Source organism: Dysidea avara, chromosome 10, assembly GCF_963678975.1.
Source record: "Dysidea avara chromosome 10, odDysAvar1.4, whole genome shotgun sequence".
Classification (NCBI taxonomy): domain Eukaryota; kingdom Metazoa; phylum Porifera; class Demospongiae; order Dictyoceratida; family Dysideidae; genus Dysidea; species Dysidea avara.
This window is the reverse complement of record NC_089281.1, coordinates 9,464,124-9,480,245: the sequence shown is the minus strand read 5'-3', so window position 1 is coordinate 9,480,245 and position 16,122 is coordinate 9,464,124. Positions and strand designations below refer to the sequence as shown.

General features: G+C 38.8%; 1 protein-coding gene across 1 annotated transcript in view; it reads left to right on the top strand.

Annotated features, from left to right (window-relative positions):
- Window positions 1-16,122, top strand: part of LOC136237112 (dynein regulatory complex subunit 7-like) — a 31,626-nt gene that overhangs the window by 9,237 nt on the left and 6,267 nt on the right. The gene's annotated exons all lie outside the window — the stretch shown is intronic.

Genomic DNA, 16,122 nt, shown 5'->3' with positions numbered 1-16,122 from the left:
CATTACTGGTGCCTTTAATAGCTGTCAAATTCAGTGCAGGGATTGTTGTTATACACTTGACTGCATTATATATACATTTAGGGGGTGAAGTCGGCATATGTAACACCAGTATACAAGAAAGGCTCGTGTACTAATCCATCAAACTATAGACCTATATCATTGACTAGTATTTGCTGCAAGTTGTTGGAACATATCATCTCCTCAGCAATATCTTCTCACACTATTGACTACAATATCATGTGTACAAATTAACATGGATTTCTCTGATTGATAATGAAGACTGTGGTGAATAGTGTAATTTTGCATTCTGCATAGCAACGCCGTTAATGTTTCAGTACAGACATGAAACTGATCAAATTACAATGTGCATACAGACTGAGAGTTTCCCAATATGAGCTACAATTTACATTACTGGTACCTTTAATAGCTGTCAAATTCAGTGCAAGGATTGTTGTTATACACTTGACTGCATTATTAGAGTATTACATGATTGCTCTATTAGAGTATTTAATCTGGATAACCCGCCCACGAACGATAATCACGGAGCGAAAAAACCGCCTTGCAACAAAGTCATCAGCCCAGATTAAGCTTCCTGGTATATACTGAGTTTAATACAGATTCTATTAGCCACAAGCAGCGCACATCAAAAAACATAACTTTGAGCACGATCTTGTATGGCTTCTCAAACGTAATGGCGTTTTGGCAAGAAGAAACGTCCCGGTTTGGGCTGTTTCCATCAGAAAACGAAATCAAAAATAGGTCATGGACACGCACCATTCAGCAAGCCTTGCTACTTTTTATTCCAGGATTCTCCTTGTAAACTTCGCTATGCCTGTGAAAGAATAATAATAATAATATTATTATGAATAATAAGAATAATAATATGAACAAACGGGCATATTTCAGTTTTGTCTGAAATACATATACCGTTTCCTTTTCACTTGATACTTACTAGTGGACCTATACTCATTGCAAAGAACCACCAGAGGGTTGTTTTGAGTTGAAGGATGTTTTTCAAGGTGGTTTTTAGGTATTAGGATTTTTGCAAAAAACATGGGCGATCCCTATTATGAACCCACTATCATGGTTCATGATAGTTCCAAGAGTTAACTCTTGATAGTTCTTAGGCTATTTGTACGGCAGCACGTGATTCATAATAAACGAGCTAGTTCAACTATTTTTGCGCATTCCGGAAACTACACGTGGCTTTTGGCACGCAAGTTTGGTGGTGGGAACGTCTGGTACATCTTTGACTAGAGTTCTCTGGTAGATTTTATTGTGATGCAATATTAACGTTTCAGCAAGCCGAATGCTCAACCGAATTTGTGTGGCTACAAGTTAAGCAACAGTCCCAACAATGTACTTGACGGATTGATCACATGAAGTGTCTCTCAGCTACACATAGCTAACTAGTATGATGAGTTAAGTGTCTCACTTCCAGCTATGTGTGACAAGAGTTGAGTGTCTCACTCCCAGCTACACACAACTGGCTAGTATGACAAGAGTTAAGTGTCTTACTCCCAGCTACACTAGTATGGCAAGAGGTAATGCTGCTCATCAGCTCTTATGTGACCAATCTCGTGACTTACAGGGCACAATCACCATCTTATAAGAACTCCAGGCTGTATTTCAAGTTTTACTGAATGCTGTGTTATGGAAATGCTTACACCAACTACAACCACTGGGTAGCAATCAAGCCTATGTTGCATATGTCACACAACTGATGTTTGAAATAAATTGTTGCCTTTGCTAATTCTTGATCAGCATAAATTCTTCAGGTCCGTCTTGGAAAGTGCAAATGCAAATTGATTACTGGGCTGTATATTTCTGTGACGATCTTTGTTCTGGCAGAGATCTAATCATGCCATTATGACCACAAGGTAATTCATGGTCATCTTATTCTAGCTATTACATATAATATACATGCTTGTATTTTTGTACGTTAGCTCTAGCTAGCTAGCAGTTAACTGGTATTCCTGTATTAGTTTGTGTACAACTATCTGAATATTGATTTTGTGATTATTATAATAAAAATTATGCATGTTCTTACCGAGGCTACAATGCATACATAGTACAAGTGAGCATGCAGTAACACTGTACCATGCATGGAAACTCAATAAGTCAGCTGAGCTTGAATGAGCTGTCAACAGTGGTGTATCCAGACTCTGGGTTGGAGCAAAAAAAGTGGTCACAGTCTGCTGACAATGGCAGTCCTCCAACACTTCACTGCGTAATTTGCTTCTCTGAATAGTGTGACTGCTTTATTTGAGTGATTGACTGCTTTATTACAATATCTCGATCTCACATACCAAAAATCTTTGGTATAGGGCATAGGCCCACCCCTAAACATGTACTGTATGTCAATCTCTGTCACTGAGGAGGCAGCTGATCGTTGCCAACAAATAGCTTTTTGGAAATTTGTAGTTACACCTTAGTTACGTCATAGATAGTATATACTACGTACTATGGTTACGTGATCGTACGAATAGCATGTAAGCTATTCGTACGCGGTACCATCGTATAAATAGCTTTTTTGCTATTCATACGGACCGCCGTACGAATAACACAAGGTGATTTCATAGCTATTCGTACATGACCGTACAAATAGCACAAGGTGATTTCATAGCTATTTGTACGTGACCGTACAAATAGCATGTGAGCTATTCGTACGTGACCGTACTTATAGCACGTGGGCTATTCGTACGTGCCCGTACGAATAGCAACGGCCTAATAATAATACTAGATGAATAAAAAAATTGGAAATTTTAAAATGGGAATAGGGATCGCTGAAAAAAGCCACGAAACAAGAAGGGATTGCTGGGGTGGTAATGTAAACCACAAATCCCTATTTTGACTCTCTGTCATAAATCTTTAGTTATGCTCTGTCATTTTGAAGTGAGTCAAAATAAGGATCTGTGGTTTACATTACCACCAACAGAGAGTCAAACTAGGGATTTGTGGTTTACATTACCACCCCAGCGATCCCTTCTTGTTTCGTGGCTTTTTTCAGCAATCCCTATTCCAATTTTAAAATTTCCAATTTTTTATTCATCTAGTTTGTGTACTTTTTATTAATCCAGTAATGGATTATGAAGAAGACTGTTGTGAATAGTGTAATTTTGCATTCTGCATAGCAACACCGTCAACATTTCAGTACACACATGAAACTGATCAAATTGCAATGTGCATGCAGACTGAGAATCTCCTAATATGAGCTACATTTTACATTACTGGTGCCTCTAATAGCTGTCAAATTCAGTGCAAGGATTGTTGTTATACACTTGACTGCATTATGCATCAGGGTGAACTCCCTTCAGACTGGAAGAGGGCATATGTAACACCAGTATACAAGAAAGTCTAATCCATTGAACTATAGACCTATATCATTGAATAGTATTTGCTGCAAGTTGTTGGAACATATCATCTCTTCTCATGCTATTGACTACAATATCATGTGTACAAATTAACATGGATTTCTTTGATTGATGATGAAGACCATGGTGAATAGTGTAATTTTACATTCTGCATGGTAACGCTGTCAACGTTTCAATACAAACATGAAACTGATCAAATTGCAATGTGCTGAGAGTCTCCCAATATGAGCTACAATTTGCATTACTGGTGCCTTTAATAGCTGTCAAATTCAGTGCAAGGATTGTTGTTATACAGTTGACTGCATTATTAGAGTATTTACATGACTGCTCTATTATGCACCTATCAATGTAATCCCCTACTACCACTAATACGGGCTCAGGTGGGGGAAGGTGGGGATTTGCATCACTGAAACTTACAATTCCCCACCTACTGGGGAAATACTAGCGATCCAAACCCCGACCAAGTCTCGACCTACAAACCCCGGGAATACTGGGGCTCGGAGGGGATTCGTGCAGTCGTGTGGCATTAGTCTAGTGATGAGTTAGTTCGAGTCGATTCTAGTATGAAAGTAATAGCTAGCACCCGAGACATTCCTTCCTAAACTGAAAGCACACACCTTTGCTGTCTGAGTGAATTTCTTTAGTGAAGACAAATCCCCACTATGTCAGGGAAATCTAGCAATCAATTCCCCCACCATCCCCGACCTTCCCCCACCCTCAGCCCGTATTAGTGGTAGTGGGGCATTACATTGATAGGTGCATTAGAGTATTTAATCTGGATAACCCGCCCACGAACAATTTTGTTTTTAAAGAAAGAAGAACCACCCCTAGTTGGCACTCCCATCCATCACACTCTACTTACGCTAAGACGTTCTATAAAAAAGGTTTAGCCTATCCCTACACCTACAGAACTACTGAAACAGAACCTACAGAACACAGAATATAAAAGAAGAAAAGGGAATGGGGGCTTAAACGGCCCCAAAACGCCCCTCCCCCAGTGCAAGGTCAACTGATGCTGGAAAGTGACCCTTAAAGGGACAATAATCACGGAGCGAAAAAAACCACCTTGCAACAAAGTCATCAGCCCAGATTAAGCTTCCTGGCCTATACTGAGTTTAATAAAGACAGATTCTATTAGCCACAAGCAGCGCACACCAAAACCCTTAACTTTGAGTGCGGTCGTATATGGCTTCTCGAGCGTAAGGCATTTTGGCAAGAAGAAACGGCCCGGTTTGGGCTGTTTCCATCTGAAAACAAAATCAAAAATAGGTCATGGACACGCACAATGATCCATTCAAAAAGCCTTGCTACTGTTTATCCCAGGATTCTCCTTGTAAACTTCGCTATGCCTGTGAAAAAATAATAATATTGTAACTAGATGAATAAAAAATTGGAAATTTTAAAATGGGAATAGGGATTGCTGAAAAAAGCCACAAAACAAGAAGGGATCGCTGGGGTGGTAATGTAAACCACAACAATATTTATCAGTGGATTAAATCTTTTCTAACAAATCATCATCAACAAGTAATCATAGATGGCTCAATTTCTTCTCCAATTCCAGTTACTTCCGGAGTTCCACAAGGCACAGTCCTAGGTCCCATACTGTTTTCAATATACATAAATGATCTACCAGAAGTCATCGCACAGCCCTAAGTCCCATACTGTTTTCAATATACATAAATGATCTACCAGAAGTCATCAAACACTCCACAATAAGACTATTTGTTGATGACTGCATATTATACAGACAAATTAAATGTACAGAAGATGCTATTTTACTCCAAAGCGATATTAACTCCTTTATGGAATGGGCCTCGATATGGCAAATGAAACTCAATGTAGATAAATGTCACAGCATGAGTGTAACCCTAAGTAAGCTTTACACTATCCCAAGAACCTATTACATGGATAACTCTCCCTTGTCCCAAGTTGATAGTTGCAAGTACTTAGGTGTCATCATCCAATCAGACCTAAAATGGAGCATGCATGTCAACTACATAACAGCTAAAGCCAACAAAACCTTGGGATTTCTCAAACGTAATATCTCATGTGCCTCAATCCATGCTAAGAAATTAGCATACACAGTATTTATTCGTTCCCAACTTGAATATGCTGCAACAGTGTGGGAACCCTGGCAGTCTACCTTAATATCCCAGTTAGAGCAGATACAACGAAGAGCAGCCCGGTTTGTGACCAATACATACACACATGACCATACTGTTAGCGTAACTAACCTTATGGACCATCTGGACTGGGAATCACTTGAAAGCAGATGATCAAAATTAAGATTATCCATGATGTACAAAATTATCCACAATGAAATTGATATCCCATTTGATTTGTATACTAACTTTGCAACATATTCCAGTACAAGAAATTATCATCCTTTTAACCTCCTATCATTGCAAGCATCAAATACCTCATATCATTGCAAGCATCAAAGACCTCATATCAGTCCTCATTTTTTCCAGCAACAATTTCACTTTGGAATGATTTACCTAACCTAGCTAAAGACTCTAATTCACTTGAAGTATTTAAATATATAATTAAATTATAATTTACTTACTGTATTAAATTATTTTTTTGTGATTCGTCTGTACATTTTTCTTCATTTCTGAAGTTGCACAGTATAGGTAAATAATAATAATAATAAATTCCTATTTTGATTCTCTGTCATAAATCTTTACTTACATGCTTTGTCATTTTGAAGTGAGTAAAAATAGGGATTTGTGGTTTACATTACCACCCCAGCAATCCCTTCTTGTTTTGTGGTTTTTTTTTCAGCAATCCCTATTCCCATTTTAAAATTTCCAATTTTTTATTCATCTAGTTTGTGTACTTTTTATTAATTCAGTAATGGATTATGAAGAAGACTGTTGTGAATAGTGTAATTTTGCATTCTGCATAGTAACACCATCAACACTTCAGTACACACATGAAACTGATCAAATTGCAATGTGCATACAGACTGAGAGTCTCCTAATATGAGCTACAATTTACATTACTGGTGCCTTTAATAGCTGTCAAATTCAGTGCAAGGATTGTTGTTATACACTTGACTGCATTATACATCAGGGTGGACTCCCTTCAGACTGGAAGAGGGCATATGTAACACCAGTATACAAGAAAAGCCATCGTACTAATCCATCGAAGTATAGACCTATATCATTAGTTAGTATTTGCTGCGAGTTGTTGGAACACATCATCTCCTCAGCAATATCTTCTCACACTATTGACTACAATATCATGTCTACAATTTAACATGGATTTCTTTGATTGATAATGAAAACTGTGGTGAATAGTGTAATTTTGCATTCTGCATAGTAATGCCATCAACGTTTCAGTACAAACATGAAACTGATCAAATTACAATGTGCATACAGACTGAGAGTCTCCCAATATGAGCTACAATTTACATCACTGGTGCCTGTAATAGCTTTCAAATTCAGTGCAAGGATTGTTGTTATACACTTGACTGCATTATTAGAGTATTTACATGACTGCTCTATTAGAGTATTTAATCTGGATAACCCGCCCATGAACAATAATCACGGAGCGAAAAAACCACCTTGCAACAAAGTCATCAGCCCAGATTAAGCTTCCTGGCCTATACTGAGTTTAATAAAGACAGATTCTATTAGCCACAAGTAGCGCACACCAAAAAACGTAACTCTGAGTGCGATCTTGTATGGCTTACTCTGAACGCGATCTTGTATGGCTACTTGAGCGTAATGGCATTTTGGCATGAAGAAATGGCTTGGTTTGGGCTGTTTCCATCTGAAAACGAAATCAAAAATAGGTCATGGACGCGCACAATGATCCATTCAGCAAGCCTTGCTACGTTTTATCCCAGGATTCTCCTTGTAAACTTCGCTATGCCTGTGAAAGAAGAATAATAATAGGCCGTTGCTATTCGTACGGTCATGTATGAATATCCCACGTGCTATTAGTACGGTCACGTACGAATAGCTCACGTGCTATTTGTACGGTCACGTATGAATAGCTATGAAATCACCTTGTGCTATTTGTACGGCGGTCTGTATGAATAGCAAAAAAGCTATTCATACGATGGTACGTATGAATAACCTACCTGCTATTCATATGGTCACGTAACTAGGATGTAACTACAAATTTCCAAAAAGCTATTTGTTGGCAACGGTCAGCTGACTCCTCAGTGACAGAGATTGACATACAGCGCGTATGCCCTATGAAAGAGTAGTTGGTATGTGAGGTCGAGATATTGTAAAGCAGTCAATCACTCAAATAAAGCAGTTGATCACTCCAATAAAGCAGTCACAAGAGAAGCAGTGTAGCAAATTATGCAGTGCAGTCTTATATTTGGTGGAAAACTGCCATTGTCAGCAGGCTGTGACCTCTTTTGCTCCAACCCAGAGTTTGGATGTGCCACTGTTGACATAGCTCATTCAAGCTCAGCTGACTTATTGATTTCCACGCATGATACAGTGATACTGCATGCTCACTTGTACTATGTATGCATTGTAGTCTCGGTAAGAGCATGCATAGTTTTTTAATAATATAATAATAACCACAAAATCAATATTCAGATAGTTGTACTCAAACTAATACAGGAATATCGGTTATTAACTGCTAGCTAGCTAGAGCTAATGTACAAAAAATACAAGCATGTAAATTATGTCATAGCTAGAATAAGATGAACACGGATTACCTTGTGGTCATAATGGCATGATGCTAGATCACTGCCAAAACAAAGATCATATCATTACAGGATATATTCCCCAGTAATCAGTTTGTATTTGCATTTTCCAAGATGGACCTGAAGAATTTATGCTGATCAAGAATTAGCAAAGGCAATGATTTGTCAAACATCAGTTGTGTGACATATGCAACTTCAGAATCTGACATGGGTTTGATTGCTACCCAGTGGTTGTAGTCGGTATACAACACTTGACAGTATGCATGCAGCTCCTATAAAAGAATTCCAAAACACAGCATTCAGTAAAACTTGAAATGCATACAGTCTCAAGAAGTTTTTAGATTGTGATTGTGCCCTGTGAGTCATGAGATTGGTCACGTAAGAGCTGATGAGCAGCATTAACTCTTGTCATACTAGTGCATGTAGCTGGGAGTGAGATACTCAACTCTTGTTATACATAGCTGGGAGTGAGATACTTAACTCTTGTTATACTAGTTGAACTGGGAGTGAGACCCTTAATGTGATCAATCCGTCAAGTACATTGCAGCAGTAGTTGGACTGTTGCTTATCTTGTAGTCAGGGTGACTGTTCAATGAATTGCTGCAAAGTAGAAAGTTTACAATGAGGTTTGTTCATCTTGAAGTGGTGAGTACAATGGGTGGCTGCTAATCTAAAAGTGTATGGTTGCCAACTGTACAATCTATTATTTAGACACTAGTCCAGTAGTGCTTACTCGTTCTACAACTATAAGGTCCCTTTCTGAGTACTTCTTTGGTGCACGTGTTGCCGATGCTGATTCAAATCATCCTCCTCGCCGGAAAATCGTCACGAGTCACAGTGTCTGGCGTATAGGTTTGCACAAATTCGGCCGAGAACTGATTTGGCTTGCTGAAATGTCGATATTGCATCACAAAGATCCTCTGCGATACTTTAAAATCCACCAAAGTATTCAACAATTTACTCTAGTCAAAGATGTACCAGCGTAGAGCAGACGTTCACACCACCAACCTTAAGCGCCAAAAGCCACGTGTAGTTTCCAGAATGCAAAAATCGTTGAACTAACTCGTTTATTATGAATCACGTGACTGCTGTACAAATAGCCTAAGAACTATTCATGCGTGACTGCCATACGAATAGCCACTCCGATAATAATAATAGGCTGTTTCTATTCGTAAGGTCACGTACGAATAGCCCACGTGCTATTAGTACAGTCACGTACGAATAGCTCACGTGCTATTTGTACGGTCACGTACGAATAGCTATGAAATCACCTTGTGCTATTTGTACGGCAGTCCATATGAATAGCAAAAAAGCTATTCATACGATGGTACGTACAAATAGCTTACCTGCTATTCGTACGGTCATGTAACAGCGTAACTAGGGTGTAACTACCACTTCCCAAATGCTATTCGTTCGAGTATTCGTTGGCAACAATCAGCTGCCTCCTCAGTGACAGAGATTGACATACAGTACATATTTAGGGGTGGCCTATGCCCTATCAAAGAGTTTTGGTATGTGAGATTGAGATATTGTAATAAAGCTATCAATCACTCGAATAAAGCAGTCACATTATTTTAGAGAAGCAGTATCAAATGTTGCAGTGCAGTGTGTTATATTTGGTGGAGGACTACCATTGTCAGCAGATTGTGACCTCTTTTTGCTCCAACCCAGAGTCTGGATCCGCCACTGTTGACATAGCTCATTCACACTCAGCTGACTTATTGAATTTCCATGCATGGTACAGTGACACTGCATGCTCACTTGTACTATGTATGCATTGCAGTCTCGGGAAGAGCATGCATAATTTTTATTATAATAATCACAAAATCAATATTCAGATAGTTGTACTCACACTAATACAGGAATACCAGTTAACTGCTAGCTAGCTAGAGCTAATGTACAAAAAATACAAGCATGTATATTATAGCTATGTCATAGCTAGAATAAGATGACCATGGATTACCTTGTGATCATAATGGCATGATGCTAGATTTCTACCAAAACAATGATCATTACAGGAATATACACTCCAGTAATCAATTTGCATTTACACTTTCCAAGATGGACCTAAAGAATTTATGCTGATCAAGAATTAGCAAAGGCAACAATTTATTTAAAACATCAGTTGTGTGACATATACAACTTCAGAATCTGACATGGGATTGATTGCTACCCAGTGGTCGTAGTCGGTGTACAACACTCGACAGTATGCATGCAACTCCTATAAAGCAATTCCATAGCACAGCATTCAGTAAAACTTGAAATACAGTCTCAAGGAGTTCTTAGATTGTGTCCTGTAAGTAATGAGATTGGTCACGTAAGAGCTGATGAGTAGCATTAATCTTGATTGGTCATGTAAGAGCTGATGAGCGGCATTAATCTTGTCATACTAGTGTAGCTTAACTAGTATGACAAGATTAATGGGAGTGAGAAACTTAACTCTTGTCATACTAGTTATTTGTAGCTGGGAGTGAGACACCTAATGTGATCAATCCGTAAAGTACATTGCAGCAGTAGTTGGACTGTTGCTTATCTTGTAGTCAGGGTGACTGTTCAATGAATTGCTGCAAAGTAGAAAGTTGACAATGAGGTTTGTTCATCTTGAAGTGGTTAGCACAATGGGTGGCTGCTAATCTAGAAATGCATGGTTGCCAACTGTACAATCACACTAATTCAGTAATGCTTGCTCGTTCTGCAACTATAATATATGATCCCTTTCTGAGTACTTCTTTGGTGCACGTGTTTCCGACGCTGATTCAAATGATCCTCCTCGCCGGAAAATCATCAGTGTCTGCTGCCGTACAGGTTTGCACAAATTCGGTCGAGCATTCGGCTTGCTGAAACGTTGATATTGCATCACAAAGATCCTCTGCGATACTTTAAAATCCACCAAAGCATTCGACGATTAACTCTAGTCAAAGATGTACCAACGTAGAGTAGACGTTCACACCACCAAACTTACGCGCCAAAAGCCACGTGTAGTTTCCGTAATGCAAAAATCGTTGAACTGGCTCGTTTATTATGAAGCTGTACAAATAGCCCAAGAACTATTCATACATGACTGCCGTACGAGTAGCCGCTCTGATAATAATATTATGAATAATAATAATAATATGAACAAACGGGCATATTTCAGTTTTGTCTGAAATACACTTACTGTTTCCTTTTCACTTGATACTTACTAGTGGACCTATACTCATTGCAAAGAACCACCAGAGGGTTGTTTTGAGTTGAAGGATGCTTTTCAAGGTGGTTTTTAGGTGTGCGTTCTATTAGGATTTTTGCAAAAACATGGGCGATCCCTATTATGAACCCACTATCGTGGTTCATGATAATAATAATCTAATCCAAAACAGCCAAGCTGTAAAAAAAGTGTGCGGCCCTCAGAAAGGCTATGGTGAAAAAAGATGTGAAATCCAAGGTGGCTGCCAAGAAATGGCTGTGATGGTAGGTTAATGGTAAAAATTTTAATAAAGACAATTCAGGTGAATTTTTGTGCCGCTTCACAAAATTTACCTAAATTGTCATTATTAAAATTTTTACCATTAACCTACCATCACAGCCATTTCTTGGCCGCCATCTTGGATTTCACATCTTTTTTCACCATAGCCTTTCTGAGGGCCGCACACTTTTTTTACAGCTTGGCTGTTTTGGATTAGATTTCATTTCTTTTTGTATTTGTATACCAGCTTTGGGACTTTTTTAACCTACGTTTTTTTCTTTACTACAGGAAGAAGAAAAGATGAAGTAGATGTACTTTAAATATTTTATCAGTAAATGTACAAATTATATATACTGTATAATACATATTTGACCGCATTTGCGAAAAGGGGTCTTCCACACACATCCAATTTGCCAACTTTGACAATTGATAACTTCAGATTGGAAAGAGCTATTGCCTTGATATTTGGGCAGTGGTGAGCACCACTATAGCTGAATACATGGTGAAATTTTCAGGTTAATATGTTACTTGAACACTGAGTTATGGTCTCCAACGTTTATGGAATTGGATGTGTGTGGAAGACCCCTTTTCGCAAATCCGGTCACATATTGATTACAGAAATCTCCATGGTGGTTTCTTTGTAACTGAACACTCTACAAGGTGACTTCTTCTAATTGCTCTCTCTACAGGGTGAATTGTTTGTAGCTGAACGATCTACAAGGTAACTTCTTCTAGCTGATCTCTCTACAGGGTGATGTGTTTGTAGCTGAGCTCTTTACAGAATGGTTTCTTTGTAGCTGAACTCTCTAAAAGGTAACTTCTTCTAACTGATCTTTCTACAGGGCAATTTGTTTCTGGCAGAATTTTCTACAGGGTGATTTCTTTGCAGCTGAACTCTCTACATGGTGGTTTCTTTGTAGCTGAACTCTCCATAAGGTAATTTCTTCTAGCTGATCTCTCTACAGGGAGATTTGTTCGTAGTTGAATTCTGTACAGGTGATTTGTTTGCAACTGAGCTCTTTACAAAATGGTTTCTTTGTAGCTGAACTTTCTCCAAGGTAACTTCTTCTAACTGAACTTTCTACAGGGTGATTTGTTTGTAGCTGAATTCTGTACAAGTGATTTGTTTGCAGCTGAGCTCTTTACAGAATGGTTTCTTTGTAGCTGAACTCTCTACAGGGTGATTTGTTTGTAGCTGAAATCCCTACAAGGTAACTTCTTCTAGCTGATCTCTCTACAGGGTGATTTGTTTGTAGCTGAACTCTCTACAGGTGATTTGTTTGTAGCTGAACTCTCAACAAGGCGATACTTCTAGGTGATCTCTCTACAGGATTCCTTGTTTCTAACTGAACTCTCAACAGGGTGATCTGTTCATAGCTGAACTTTCTACTGGGTGATTTGTTTGCAGCTGAACTCTCTAAATGGTGGTTTCTTTGTAGCTGAACTCTCTACAATGTGACTTCTTCTAGCTGAACTCTCTACAAGGTGACTTGTTTCTAGCTGATCTCTCTACAGGGTGACTTGTTTCTAGCTGAACTCTCTACAGGTGATTTGTTTGTAGCTGAACTCTCTACAAGGCGATACTTCTAGGTGATCTCTCTACAGGATTCCTTGTTTCTAACTGAACTCTCAACAGGGTGATCTGTTCATAGCTGAACTTTCTACTGGGTGATTTGTTTGCAGCTGAACTCTCTAAATGGTGGTTTCTTTGTAGCTGAACTCTCTACAATGTGACTTCTTCTAGCTGAACTCTCTACAAGGTGACTTGTTTCTAGCTGATCTCTCTACAGGGTGACTTGTTTCTAGCTGAACTCTCTACAGGTGATTTGTTTGTAGCTGAACTCTCTACATGGTGGTTTCGTTGTAGCTGAACTCTCTACAAGGTAACTTCTTCTAGCTGATTATTTTACACTGCATATTTGTTTGTAGCTGAGTTCTCTACACGGTGATTTGTTTGCAGCTGAACTCTCTACATGGGAGTTTCATTGTAGCTGAACTCTCTACAATGTGACTTCTTCTAACTGAACTCTCTACAGGGTGACTTGTTTCTAGCTGAACTCTCTACAGGTGATTTGTTTGCAGCTGAACTCTCTACATGGTGGTTTCTTTGTAGCTGAACTCTCTACAAGGTAACTTCTTCTAGCCGATCTTTCTACAAGGTGATTGAGTTTTTTGCAGCTGAACTCTTTACATGGTGGTTGCTTTGTAGCTGAACTCTCTAAAAGGTGACTTCTTCTAGCTGAACTCTCTACAGGATGATTTGTTTGCAGCTGAACTCTCTACATGATGGTTTCTTTGTAGCTGAACTCTCTACAAGGTAATTTCTTCTAGCTGATCTCTCTACAGGCCGATTTGTTTGTAGCTGAACTCTCTACATGATGGTTTCTTTGTAGCTGAACTCTCTACAAGGTGATTTCTTCTATAGCTGATCTTTCTACAGGGTGATTTGTTTGTACCTGAACTATCTACATGATGGTTTCTTTGTAGCTGAACTCTCTACAAGGTAACTTCTTCTAGCTGATCTCTCTACAGGACAATTTGTTTGTACCTGAACTCTCACATGATGGTTTCTTTGAAGCTGAACTCTCTACAAGGTGATTTCTTCTAGCTGATCTTTCTACAGGGTGATTTGTTTGTAGCAGAACTCTCTACAAGGAAACTTCTTCTAGCTGATCTCTCTACAGGGAGATTTGTTTGTAGCTGAACTCTCTATACATGATTTGTTTGCAGCTGAATTCTCTACATGATGGTTTCTTTGTAGCTGAACTATCTACAAGGTAACTTCTTCTAGCTGATCTCTTTACAGGGTGAATTGTTTGTAGCTGAACGATCTACAAGGTAACTTCTTCTTACTTATCTCTCTACAGGGTGATTTGTTTGTAGCTGAACTTTCTACAAGGAAACCTCTTTTAACTGAGCTCTGTACAGGGTGAATTGTTTGTAGCTGAACTATCTACAAGGTAACTTCTTCTAGCTGATCTCTCTACAGGATGATTTGTTCGTAGCTGAACTATCTACAAGGTAACTTCTTCTAGCTGATCTCTCTACAGGGTAATTTGTTTGTAGCTGAATTCTGTATAGGTGATTTGTTTGCAGCTGAGCTCTTTACAGAATGGTGCTGAACTCTCTACAAGGTAACTTCTTCTAGCTGATGTATCTACAGGGTCACTAGTTTGTAGCTGAATTCTCTACATGGTGGTTTCTTTGTAACTGAACTATCTACAAGGTGACATCTTCTAGCTGATCTTTCAACAGGGTGATTTGTTTGTAACTGAACTCTCTACAAGAAAACTTCTTCTAACTGATGTCTGAACAGGGTGAATTGTTTGTAGCTGAACTCTCTACAGGGTGATTTGTTTGTAGCTGATCTCTATACAGGTTACTTATTTCTAACTGATCTCTTGAATTCTGTTCAGGGTGACTGCTCTATTAGGATGACTGCTCTATTAGAGTATCTCGATCTCGCACTTGCTACACCAAGTTGGATTTCGTGTTATAACTCCGTGGCTTTAAGTCTGATTCTTCTACACCATTGAAGAGCCTTTCTAAGATGATAACTCCATCTGTACAGCGATTTTCAAAGCATTACCCCAAGTGGTTTATCTGGTAGGCGTGGCAAGCATAATAATAATAATAAAATTAAAAATTAGCTAATCTCGATTGCATAATTGTTACACACTGTTGATTTTTTCGCTGTATCTTCCTGGTTTTTAGCTCGATTTCTTTCAAACCACAAAAGGTTTGAGGTTCAATAGTTAACCTATTCACCCACCGATTTTCAGCTTCTTCCCATACGCGGTTTACCCTGTAGGCGTGACAACATATTGGTGTTATTTTTCGTGCATAATCACTCATAACTCTTTGCCTGTTTATGGTATTCCAGCCAAAGTTGGTACCGAGATGCGCCTTTATACCCCCCTTCTGTGTGCCAAATTTCAAGGCAATCGGATAACGCGTTCGCGTTTTATAGCAGTTTTTGTAAGTGTGCGAAAAGAGGAAGAAAAATAATAAGAAGAAAAAAACTAAGAGACTAAGCCAATTTTTGAAGTCGCATATCTCAGGAATGCCTGAAGCGATTTCGCTCAAATTTGGAATGTGGAGTGCTGAAGGTGGAGGGAATCTACACAGCAAAATTTGTCTTGTTTCATCAAGGCAGCACAGAACTACGGAGGTACGAAAATTGCGTTTTCTTTCTTCCTGTCAATATACTCATGGGGTTGCGCGCCGGCTTCTTGGGCCGCACGACACACTACCGTGTGTCTTGATATGAACAAATGGGCATATTTCAATTTTGTCTGAAATACACATACTGTTTCCTTTTCACTTGATACTTACTAGTGGACCTATACTCATTGCAAAGAACCACCAGAGGGTTGTTTTGAGTTGAAGGATGCTCTTCAAGGTGGTTTTTAGGTGTGCGTTCTATTAGGATTTTTTGTAAAAAACATGGGTGATCCCTATTATGAACCCACTATCGTGGTTCATGATACATAACAATTTATACATACAGAATTTTCATAAACACTGAGCATAACATCATTCAGTGCTAGATTGACAGTTAATAATTTATTTGCCGTTGTGCACTTGCACTTGCAATACAGAGCTGAACTCACACCTAGCTAAAGTTAAAT